This window comes from Nicotiana sylvestris, chromosome 9 (genome assembly GCF_000393655.2).
Source record: "Nicotiana sylvestris chromosome 9, ASM39365v2, whole genome shotgun sequence".
NCBI lineage: Eukaryota > Viridiplantae > Streptophyta > Magnoliopsida > Solanales > Solanaceae > Nicotiana > Nicotiana sylvestris.
Window position 1 is genome coordinate 43,655,431 of NC_091065.1, and position 12,421 is coordinate 43,667,851.

Consider the following 12,421-nt stretch of genomic DNA (forward strand, 5'->3'; position numbering starts at 1 on the left):
TTCCCCAGCTCACGTTCGAGCTCCAGCCATTAATCACTGCCCCCCTACTCCCTCACTCACGACCAACAGCTCCCCCCCATCGTCGTCCAAACACCACCACCCTACTGCCCAAAACCAGCCAGTCCCACACCCTCCCGATCATCAACAGTCCACCGGCCTCGACATCGTCCGAACACCACTCCGTCTCGCCGCCTCCGTCAAACAACCAAACCCTACACCAAGCAGAACCTTCCACCACCATAAACAACACCGTCGCAGCTGCTTCTGCTTCCTCCATCACCACCATCAACGACCAAAACCCAGTCGCACCCCTCGTCGCAACCAACTCCACCCATCCCGTCCAGCTTCTCCGTCGTTACTGCCCGTCGACCCTACGTCCAAACGCCATAACCACCATCATCACCTGCTGCGTCGAAAAATCCAGCAGCAGCTAACCCCTCGAAAAATCCAGCAGCAGCAACAGTCTTTGGTCCGAGCTTTCTATTTCCATCAAGGTCGTCTTTGGTTCGTCGAGGTTGTTGTCCGAGGTTTCGTAGCAGGTCCAACGCAGCGGACGATAATATCAAGTAGGTCATCTCTGTCCGTGTCCTTCATATTTGCTGTTTAGTAATATGTACATGTGTTTGTCGAAATACGGTCCTAGTTCATGCGGATAGTATGCGAGCGAGACATATATGTATGATGTGTGTGAATTGTTATTTCCTGTTAATTAAATCCGTATGATATTGAAATGTGGCCGTGAATGTCTTTTCCTTTGTTTCGTTACTTCAAGTGGTTGTTCGGCATTTTTTTTTCTTCATGTTTAGATTATTGATGTTTGTCACAATAGGTGTTCGTACACATTCTGTAAGATGTTAGTTATTTTAGTTGTCTTAATAATTGTTTGCACATGTAGTAGTAATGTTAAAATTATGGTAGTGATTTTAATTCCGCAGAAAAATACTCGTTTCATCAAATAAGTTCAATCTATAACCCGTTACCTCGCAAAGTAGCCAAAAATGTAGGTATTTTAGCTTTGTCCCTTTTTATTTTAAAAAATAGAAATAAAAAAAAATAATAATAAAAGAATAAATAAATAATAAAAAAAAACGAGACGAGCTTCGCCAAATAAAAAGGTACAGATTGTGGAGCCCTCGTTAAATGTATGTATTAAATACTTAGATTCCGGGACGGGCCGTTTAACAATATTCACGGCTCTACCCAAATATAATAATGCGCTAGTTGCTTTAGGTGCGCCTTTAATAATGTTATCTCCCTAAACTCGGGTGCACATTTATGTGACCCAAATCCAAATCTCAAAGGAGTCGAAATACGTCTCTAGTCACGGGCACATTGATTGTGGCGTGGCCCGAGATGCATTTCCATGACGTTGTAAATTCCTTTTAATAATAAAATGAGACGAGCCTCGACAAACAAAAAATCTAGAAGCTGCGGGGCCCTCTAAATGTATATGTATTAAACACTTAGATTCCGGGACGGGCCGATTAGCAAATTTCACGGCCCGACCCAAAATAACAATACGTTAGTTGCTTTAGGCGCGTCTTAATAATTTATTCTTCTTAATTCGGGTGCACATTTATGTGACCCAAATCCAAATCTCAACCGAGTCGAGATATGTCAATAACCACGGGTGCATTGATGTAACGTGGTTCGAGATATGTTTTCACGACGTTGCAAGTCCTATAAAAATAACAGTGAATGATAAAAGCGGTTAAAAGATAAAATTGGCACATAAGTTCACATTTGTATAAAATCAGATAATCAAGCCGAATATAACAGTTGAGCGACCGTGCTAGAACCACGGAACTCGGGAATGCCTAACACCTTCTCCCGGGTTAACAGAATTCCTTATCCGGATTTCTGGTACGCATACTGTAATATGGAGTCATTCTTTTCTTCGATTCGGGATTAAAATTGGTGACTTGGGACACCCTAAATCTCCCAAGTGGTGACTCTGAAACAAACAAACAAATCCCGTTTCGATTGTCCTTTAATTGGAAAAAACTCCCTTGCGCCCTCGCGGGTGCGGAAAAAGGAGGTGTGACAGCTGTTGCTGTTGCTGTTGCTGTTACTCTTACCGTTACTGCTTCTTACATCAAAAGAAATAGAGAAGAGCACTACATTTGTCTGCAAACTAAGAGTACAAAAATTCCTATCCACGTGTCTTCTAGAGTCAAATCTTGATTCTTGACCTGCTCGCTTGTGTTGACCTTAGATTGGATCTTAATTCTTTTGAAGAAAAGATTATGAATCAATCTCGATGGCTTGCTTTCTGGATCAGAATTTGAGAAGATGAATCTTGAGAAACTGGGCTGCTGACACATTATCAAAGCTAAACTCCGACTATCTTGTGATCGAAGGATTTCTTTCTTCTGATGAGAAACTGAAACTGCAAGCTTTAATCGTCACTTGTGCTATACGGCAGAGCCTGCAAAGCCATCAAAGACAAACAAAAATGAACAACAACAAAAAAATCTGCCCCAGTCTGGCACTAGAAAAATTTTGTGAGTTATTAGAGATATCTGTAAATTATCTAATTTATTGAAAAGGCAGACAGAAATAGTAGTATAAACTATCTAAAAGAGATAAAATTTGGTAACGAATGATTGTGTAACCAGGGATCGGTATCCCGTACTACTGAAAGGAAATGTAATCAGGGGCTGGTACTTTCTCTTACTATAAGGAAATAGAATCGGGTGTTAGTACCATTTATTAATGATAAAATGTTGAATCCTTGTAGGTGAAAAAAGGTTCGATCTGAGTTAAACTGTATTAAACAACCTGAGCGAAGAGTACTTATACCCGAAAACTATTAGCTGGATCCCCCTAGGCGAAAAGGTTCTACCTGGGTTAAGCTACGTAAAACAACATGAGCGAAGAGTACTTCTACCCGCAAACTATGAGCTGGATCCCCTAGGCGAAACGGTTCTACCTGGGTTAAGCTACGTAAAACACCCTGAGCGAAGAGTAATTCTACCCGGAAACTATGAGCTAGATCCCCCTAGGCGAAACGGTTCTACCTGGGTTAAGTTACGTAAAACACTCTGAGCGAAGAGTACTTCTACCCAGAAACTATGAGCTGGATCCCCCTAGGCGAAATGGTTCTACCTGAGTCAAGCTACGTAAAACACCCTGAGCGAAGAGTACTTCTACCCGGAAACTATGAGCTGGATCCCCTTAGGCGAAACAGTTCTACCTGGGTTAAGATACGTAAAACTCCCTGAGCGAAGAGTACTTCTACCCAGAAACTATGAGCTAGATCCCCCTAGGCGAAACGGTTCTACCTGGGTTAAGCTACGTAAAACACCCTGAGTGAAGAGTACTTCTACCCAGAAACTATGAGCTGGATCCCCCTAGGCGAAACGGTTCTACCTGAGTCAAGCTACGTAAAACACCCTGAGTGAAGAGTACTTCTACCCGGAAACTATGAGCTGGATCCCCTTAGGCCAAAAGGTTCTACCTGGGTTAAGCTACGTAAACCAATCTGAGTGAAGAGTACTTCTACCCGGAAACTATAAGCTGGATCCCCCTAGGCGAAAAGGTTCTACCTGGGTTAAGCTACGTAAAACAACCTGATCGAAGAGTACTTCAACCCGGAAATATGAGCTGGATCCCCCTAGGCGAAAAGGTTCTACCCGGGTTAAGCTACGTAAAAACAACCTGAGCGAAGAGTACTTCTACCCGGAACTATGAGCTGGATCCCCCTAGGCGAAAAGGTTCTACCTGGGTTAAGCTAATGTAAAACAACCTGAGCGAAGAGTACTTCTACCCGGAAATATGAGCTGGATCCCCCTAGGCGAAAAGGTTCTACCTGGGTTAAGCTACGTAAAAACAACCTGAGCGAAGAGTACTTCTACCCAGAACTATGAGCTAGATCCCCCTAGGCGAAAAGGTTCTTCCTAGGTTAAGCTGCGTAAAAACAACCTGAGCGAATAGTACTTCTACCCGAAACAATGAGCTGGATCCCCTAGGCGAAAATGTTCTACCTGGGTTAAGCTACGTATAAATAGGAGGTGTGAACAATAGTGATGTATGCCGAAAGTAAAAGAAAAATGGAGATTTAAGGAGCTTACGTTTGGTGACATTTGTTCTTTTAGAATCACCATTCTGCATGTTGTATCCCTGCTTCAAACAAAGAAATATTTGTGAGTTTTCAAAGTGGTGGTTGGTTTTGTGGCCTTGATTGTTTTGATCACTTGATCTCGGCCCTTTCAACTGAAACTGGTTGCTTCCTGAATACCGATTGCCTTTCTGACTCTGGAGAAACTCTAGCTTATCTAGACTTTGTCATGATGATTGGTTGGTGGAACTCAACCTTTTCGACTTTATCTTGCCTTCGTAGGCCTTTTCCTTCTGATTTCTCTTTTTTTCTTTTCTTTTTTTATATTCTTTTTTTTATCTTTTTTCTTTTCTTTTCTTTTCTTTGGAGCATTGGGGAACTTTCGGCTCCTCAAACTTTACTGCAACAGCTAGTCGTATGGGACTTAACCTTTTCCAATTTTATTTCACCTTCGTTGGCCTTTCTTTTCTGGCTTCTTTCTCCCAACTTCAAATTCAGAGCATTTAGGATGCCTTGGCTTTTTTCAACTCTTTGCCGAGACGGTTAGCCACGTGGGACTCAACCTTTTCAACTTCATTTGCCTTTATAGGCACTCCATTTGATTTTCTCTTTCCAAGAGTTTTGATTTCGAAGCATCGGCCGTCATGGCTAGTCGGGGTCGACTTGATGACCGTACGAGGATGGGTGCCTTTCTGCACATTAGCTCGCGCCAAATGAGAACCCTATAAATTAGTCTTGTCATCCTTTCTTTATCTTAGTTTCAGAACAGTGTTAGACCGAAAGGGATTCAAAGAAAACAAACAATGGAATGGAGAATGAGTTTAAAACAAGAAGTGTCCCTTTTGGGGAAAGGAAAGAAAGACTTATTTGGAGTACATACGGACTTCAATGAACATGACATTCCTTTTGGACTGGATGCCTGATCTGTGTAAACCGTCCGACTCTCAGAAATTCATCACAATTTTTTCCTCAAAATCGAGAAACCTTGCCAGGACTCTGTCGATGCCGATGGCTGTTAGGATCTTCTTTTCGATCAGGGTCGCCCTTTGCGGGTTTTCACGAGCTGACCTCTCTCATTTTTCTTCTCGCCTTATAGTACTCTTTACGAGTCTTCACTAACAAAACTCTCTTATTTTTCATTTCTCTTCTTACCATCGCCTCATGGTGCCCGTGTGGGTTTTTGCCAATAAAACTCTCTCATTTTATTTCTCTCATTTTTATTGCATCGGATCCAAGTAGTCGTATTCTCTGATCCTTGAACATTCTCACCGATTGATCGGAAGGACTTGAAAGGATTTGGGTAAAAATAATTTGGATCAAATTACAACTTTGGAACCATTCAGGCGGGATCATCGCCGGACCATTACAACATCTCCCCCAGTTTCACTTTTGGGGGAATTTGGATTTTTATTTTGGTGTGACTGAACCCCAGAGAGAGGTTGCCTACGTATCCTTTCGGAATCAAGTCAAACGTAGTTCAGGGAACTTTTTTTTTCTTTTGTTTTTCTGTTTGTTTTGTTTGCTCTTTCTTTTTCATCTTTTATTTTTCTTTTTCTTTGTCTTTTCTTCCTCTTTTTTTGTACACTTTTTTTTTCATTTCATTTTTCAATAACACTTTCAGGTTCCAAAGAGGGTGATGAAAGAATAGGAGCCGACTCAAAGGGTTTGCAAAGGGTTGATAGTGTTTGGTTAGCGATAATGAAACCATTCGTCGTCCCAATTGGAGAATATTAGTATTATATGGAGGATCCAACATAGTACCTTTTGACTGCATTTGCATTGATAGTTATTTCAGGGACATTTCCTTCAATGTATCCCAAGTGCAACGCACTCTTTTGGTAGTACTCTTGTTGCAATGTACGGACCTTTCCAATCCGGGAACCAATTTTCCTTCAGTTATTCCAACTCTTTGTTTTATTTCCTTAAACTTTATCTTCATTGCGATCTAATCCTTGATTCATTATTTCGAGGCCTGACAGCTTTCAGGATCTGGGCATGAAGTTCGCAAGCATGTCATATTATTGAAATCTGCATTTAATAGAACTAAAAAGAGAATAAGAAAGAAAAATGACAAGATTAAGAAAAGAGACATTCCTGGAAAATGAAATATTAATTTCATTTGATTTTTTTATTTTTGATTTTTTTTTTTCAATTTTATTGAAGATAGAAGGGTTTGCATCAGAAAGTAAGACAATAAGGTAAAACATCTGGATCACACCCTGAGATAATCCGGATGCAGAAAGGATAGCAAGACTGGCCACTATGATTCCCGTTTGATGGGGAACTTTCATGCTTGGCGACCATTTTTGGCTTTTCTTCTATCTCGGCAAAGGCTGCAACAGCCTTCGGTGCCGGATCAAATTCCTCAGCTTCACAAATCATTCTGACCATTGGCCCAATGTTGTGGGCAGGCAACAGATTGTTCATCACATCAGAAACTTTTTCATCCCGAAAAACGATTCTTTCAATTTCAATCAAATCTTCAACTACCCTTTTGAGGGTCCAACGGTCCTCTGTACTGTGTCTCACTGCTCTAGAGTGGTATTCACATCTAGCATCATCTCGGTGCGAGGGGGACTCGGGGTTCGGCCATTTCGGGGCCACTTGCAGCAATAGATCTAGCCTGATTAGCTTTTGGAGCAAGCTTGAATACGATTCACCAATAGGGATGAACTGATTCTTTCTGAAAGGCTCTCTTGGGCGAGAATTGGAGATCATTTGGTTGGGGATTATATGGAGCTGGGTAAGGATGTGCATTTCTGGGAGGTGGAGCTCGGTTTTGTGTATAATGTTGTGGCCGCGTGCAAGGTTGGGCGTTTCATCACTGCATACCAACAAAACCAACCACTTGAACAGAACCTGACTAATTTGCTCACACCACAACCTCGTTAGTTTTGAGACATTTAACACATAGGAAATCGCACGTTGGGGATGCAATGCACCTAATAGTTAAACATTTCTACCATGTGTTTGAATGGTTGCATGTTTCATCCAGGCCTTAACTAACCCTTTAAGTATGTACCTCTTTTCTTTTATTTCTACCTCTATTTAATCACTCTTGATGTTTTTCGTCTCTGTCGCTTTTTATTTTTTTGGCATTCTCCTTTCTTTTTTTTTGTCACTCTTTTATTTTTTGTCACTCTTTTTTTCTCTCTCTTTTTTTTTTCTTTTCTTTCTTTTTTTTTTAGTTTAATTTTTCCTCAGTTAATTCTATAGTTATGATCGAATCCGATGGGGATTGTCTATGTATCATGACGCCGCATGAATCAGATCATTACGTAGTTTAGAAGAAATCAGGAATAAAGTACACAAATTAACTCTCGTTTTTTACTAATATACAAACAACTCCACGAAAGCTCCTAACAAGGAAAGTATTTTTGGATTTTTTCTTTAGTAGAAAGAAAGAATTTTTTTTTTTATTTCAATTTTTTTATTGAATTGTTGAAAGTGAGACTTCTAAAGAAGAGCAATTTTTTTTTTTGAAATTCGATTATTTTTTTCAATTTGTTTTTGGAATTGTTGAAAGAAAGAATAAAAAAAAAGATTTTTTTTTCGTTTTTAAAGTTTCTTTTTTTCTTAATTTTTTTTTGAAATTTTTGAAATAAAAACTTCTAAAGAAGAAATAAAATATTTTTGAATTTTGCAACTTTTTCTTTCCATTTTCGAAAGAAAAACTTCTGAAGCAGAAAAAAATATATATTTTGGAATTCAACAAATTTTTTTTGTAATTTTCGATTTTTTTTCTTTTTCATTTATTTATTTTTTTGTGATTTTTGAAGAAAAAAATCTGATTTTTATTTTTATTTTTTTGAGGAAGAAAGATTTATAAAAGAAAAAAGAAGAAAATTAATTTTTATTTTTTTGAGGAAGAAAGATTTATAAAAGAAAAAAGAAGAAAATATTTTTGAATTTTTTTTTGATGATTTATTTTTATTTTTTAAAAATTAGGGTCTCTAAGAAATTATTTTCTAAAGAAGGAAGTAAAGGGAAATATATTTGGATTTTTGTTTTTTGAAAATTGGGGGCCGGAACCGATGAGGTTTGCCTACGTATCTCACATTCGATGAGAATCAGACCCGCGTAGTTCGGTAAAATAGGGTACTCTCCCCTTTTATTTTTTTTAATGAAAATTAATCGGTACTCTCCCCTTTTATTTTTTTTAATGAAAATTAATCTTTACAACTCACACCAGACTACTACAAAATATATATATTTTTTTAAAAAAAAAGGTTTATTTGCACTAAACTAGGAGAATTATTCTCTTTTTTTTCATTTTTAATAATTACACTAATTTTTTTTAAACCGGTCGACAATGCAAGTAAGCCTTCCAAATGATGTATCAAGTAGCACATACGTGAACATGATGGTCTCAAAGAGGATACCTGTCTTATACGGACCCGGCCCTTGTGCTTAGTTTCGCTAAGTCAAATGCACGTGATGCAAATAAAGCGAACCTACTAGGGATATCCGACATGAGGCTTGTTCTTCTAGGTTTAGATCCTATTGGAGAAGGTATCTAGACTGGCTTACTCGAGCGGACAACTCGAGCCGAGGAGGGTCAGTGTACCAGTAGCATTGCTTTCCGGTTTAACTGGTGGTGCTCCCCGCCTAAAACAGGTGTGACTAAAATCCGTCACCGGGTGACGAACACCTCGGCTATCTCAAAGAAAGCGGGCTATATCAAACAAATGCCCAATTTTTAATTTCAAAAAGATTTAGAGGGGGTGCGTGAGAAAATAGTTTATATGTACAGTTCAACAATATCAAAATAATAAAAAGCGAACAGGTAGCACATTAGGCACAAATAAATCATAATATTTACAAAATTAATAAAGCCAAATAAAAAGTCAACATGTACAAGCTCGAATTCTTATGTAATTCCCCAGCAGAGTCGCCAGAGCTGTCACACCCCTTTTCTACCCCTCAAAATAATAATAATATGTGTATGGGCCAAAGAGTTTTTCCAATTAAAGTGACAAAATTTGAATAGGGATTATTTTATTGTTCAGAGTCGCCACTTAGAATTGATTTTTTCGGTGTTCCAAGTCACCATTTATTTGGATCCCTAGTCAAAGGAAGGTTTGACTCTATTTTAATCGGTCCGTAAAAATAAAGTTCGGGTAAGGAATTTTGTTGACCGGGGAGAAGGTATAAGGCATTCCCCGAGTCCTGTGGTTCTAGCACGGTAGCTTTATTGACTTAAACTTGGCTTGAATTAATTTTGGACAAACTGTGATTTATATTATTTTCATGTTTTACCTATCTTCTTTTATCTCTTGATTATTAGAAAAAATTAAAGAATATTTTTGAATAATAAGATGTCATAACCACACTACGCAAGCGAATGCGTGATCGTCGAAATTTATTATTTAATCATAACGGCGCTACGCAAGCGAATCCGCGGTCATGACAGACGATTGTTAGCACGTTATTTACTTTTGAAAAATTGCTGCAATTGTGTTGGAGGAAACATTAACCCTCTTTTTTCAGAAAATTTATTAAATGTCACTACCACGCTACGCAAGCGAATCCGTGATTATGACAAAAGATTTATTAATTAATTAAAACTATTGAATATGACATGAAATTGATGAATAAACTTATTAAAAGTTAAGCGTCACGCTACACAAGTGAGTCCGTGAAACTAAAGCGCACCTACTATTTGCCTAACGTTTGAATTAATTAAAGGGAAACTAGTCAATTAAAATAGTAGAAAAATCTGATATTATTATTATTTTTTCGAGCTTTATAGTTGGGAAAAATTATGCAAATAAATGTTGAACCAACTTTATCTATTTTAAAAGAAATGAGCCAACTTCTTGTTAAAAAAAAAAATGGGCCAGCTTGTATGGAGCTTTTGGGCTGCTGGAATTTATTATTAAAATGGCCTAAGAAATGAATTTCAATTGGCCCAAAGCAATATAGAAGAAAAGGGGTAATTTTGTTGTTTAAAGGTAAATGGGCCAACTTTTATCTTTGATTCAATAAGGCCCAAAGTTTATACAATCTTAGCTCTTTACTTAGTTTGAGTTTATGACCATTAACTACATAGTCACAATTGTATAAACGCCCACTTTACAAAAATAGCCATTTTTGCAAATCCGGCAAAATGGCCAGATTCACAAAGATATTATCACACCATTCCTAGAAGCATATGTTGGCAGTGAAATTTCAGCAACTAAAACGAACTCATGTTATGTGTTATACACCTAAAGTCATTAATGACATACTTAGAATTGTTACTCGGATATAATAGCTTGAAAACATGCTTAAAAAATCCATAAACGACTTACATATCACATTCAAAAACTTACAACTCAATATTCAAGTATTATGAAGGACTATATTCACATTATCACATGCTTGATACATAACAATAACATACAAGCTCTTTTGTTGTCAAACTATTCATCACATCAAACACATTTAAATGGTGCAACATGTTCAAGTTGTTCCCATTGCTGAAAATACGTACATTACGAGTCTTAAAGGATTACCTGGTAGCAAAAGAATAAACAGTAGTTCCGCAACTAAAGCAGCATAAAAACAGTAGCAAAACAGCAGCAAAACCAACAGCAAATCCATGTTAAAACAACCCGAAAACTTAGAGAGGGAACCCAGAAACGAACTCTAAAGAGGACTTATACTTTTTTAAAAGTTTGCACTCTAAGATTCACTCCCAAAGCTCACCATTTCAGCTTACTTTTCATGTGTTCAACTGTTGAATTTTTTTTTTGTTTTTGTGACAAAGCAATTATAAAAAATGCACCCTGGAAGTGTGATGGAGTCCCCCCCCCCAAAGTGAGGAAAGGGCAGCCCTTAAATAGGCAAAATTTGGACAGATTTTGGTTCACCAAATGTCTGTCCGACAAAAACTGACATTATGTGCTAAACACTGTTCAAAATCTGTCAAAAGGTCAAAGGAAATCTACTATGTCAGAAATAAAGAGAAAAAATATCATTTCAGCCACTCTAACTAGTAAAAGTAGGCTACTAGCACCCTAATTTGAGATAAAATTACATAAACTTCAGATTTAACATCAATATCACCCTGTTGATTCAAACTAAACCAAATATTAAAACATGTAATTAAACTTCACACATGTGTTATTAACCAATCGTAAGCAAACAAAAATTAACTATTAAAGCCAAACGAAACGCACGCTATCGCTGGAGCGATTTAATAAAACCAACTAGACAAACATAATCCAAAATGGATTAAATGAAGAAACAAGATAGAAACTAACTTTAACTAAAAAAAATCAAAAAATTAATAACGGGGCAGGATTACGATTTTACCATATACTCTCAAACATTTCCTCACTACCTCACTTTAATCAACACAAAGCTATTTTATTACTTCAACAAGTGCAAAAACAGAAAATTTAACATTCCAAAACTTCAAAAACTAATGCTAAAATAATTAATAATTAAAAATAAAAATAAAAAATCAGCCATGAAAAAGAATAAGATTTTACCATTTTACAATTCAAGTGGCCGAAAAAATGGTGGTACGCCAAAAGAGGGTGTTCGGGGAGGTCACCAGAATTTGGCCGGATTTTGGTCGCCGGATTTTCAGGGTGAAATTGGCATCAATAGCTAGGTCTTAAGGAGCTCTATCCATTGATGTAGGTATTGTGGGGTGGTAGTGGTTGGAGCTTCAATAATTTGGGCAAAAATGTGACGGGAAAGTTTCCTAGATCTAAGATTCAAGGAGTTTGAGGGATTTTTGAAGGATTTGGTTTGGAGATATGGAAAGAGAAAGTTGTGGAGATTACATGGTGTGAATTTGGAGGTGTTTGGAGGTGGTCCGCCGGCGGCGGCGATTTCCGGCCGGCGGCGGTGGGGCGGCGGCAGCGACTTAGGGGGAGAGAGAAGAGAGAGTGATAAGAGGGAAAGAAGATAGAGGAAATAATGGGGAAATGGAGCAAATTTTTGGGGATTTTAGGCTTTAAATACCTAGGATGAAGATAAAACTAGGACCGTTGGATTAAATCAAGATGGGTGGATGAGATTGAATCTTGTCACTTAACCAAAACGACGTAGTTTCAAGACAAAACTACGTCGCTTTAAGCTCTTCTTGGCAGCCCCCTTTTGGACCGGGTTTGGGCTCTTTGGGCTCAAATTTTGGGCCAATTTTGGCACAATTTTAATTAAATTACACTAGCCCAAATCCTACCCCATTTATTAAACCATTACTCAACTCTTAAAACCTATACATACACAAATAAGAACAAGCACACACACACACACACACATATTATATATATATATATATATATATATATATATATATATATATAAGGCGAAAATTAGCATTTACAGCCAAAAACTATGAAAGTTCTTTGGTTCAAAAGTGTT

At 37.8% G+C, this 12,421-nt stretch overlaps 1 long non-coding RNA gene across 1 annotated transcript; it reads right to left on the bottom strand.

The window, feature by feature from the left end:
• Positions 1–10,329: 10,329 nt before the first annotated feature.
• On the bottom strand, positions 10,330–11,963 carry LOC138877044 (uncharacterized). Its single transcript, XR_011402357.1, has 2 exons — positions 11,539–11,963; positions 10,330–10,557 (listed from the first exon to the last, which is right to left on the bottom strand). It is a non-coding gene; the product is annotated as an uncharacterized lncRNA (long non-coding RNA).
• Positions 11,964–12,421: the final 458 nt, after the last annotated feature.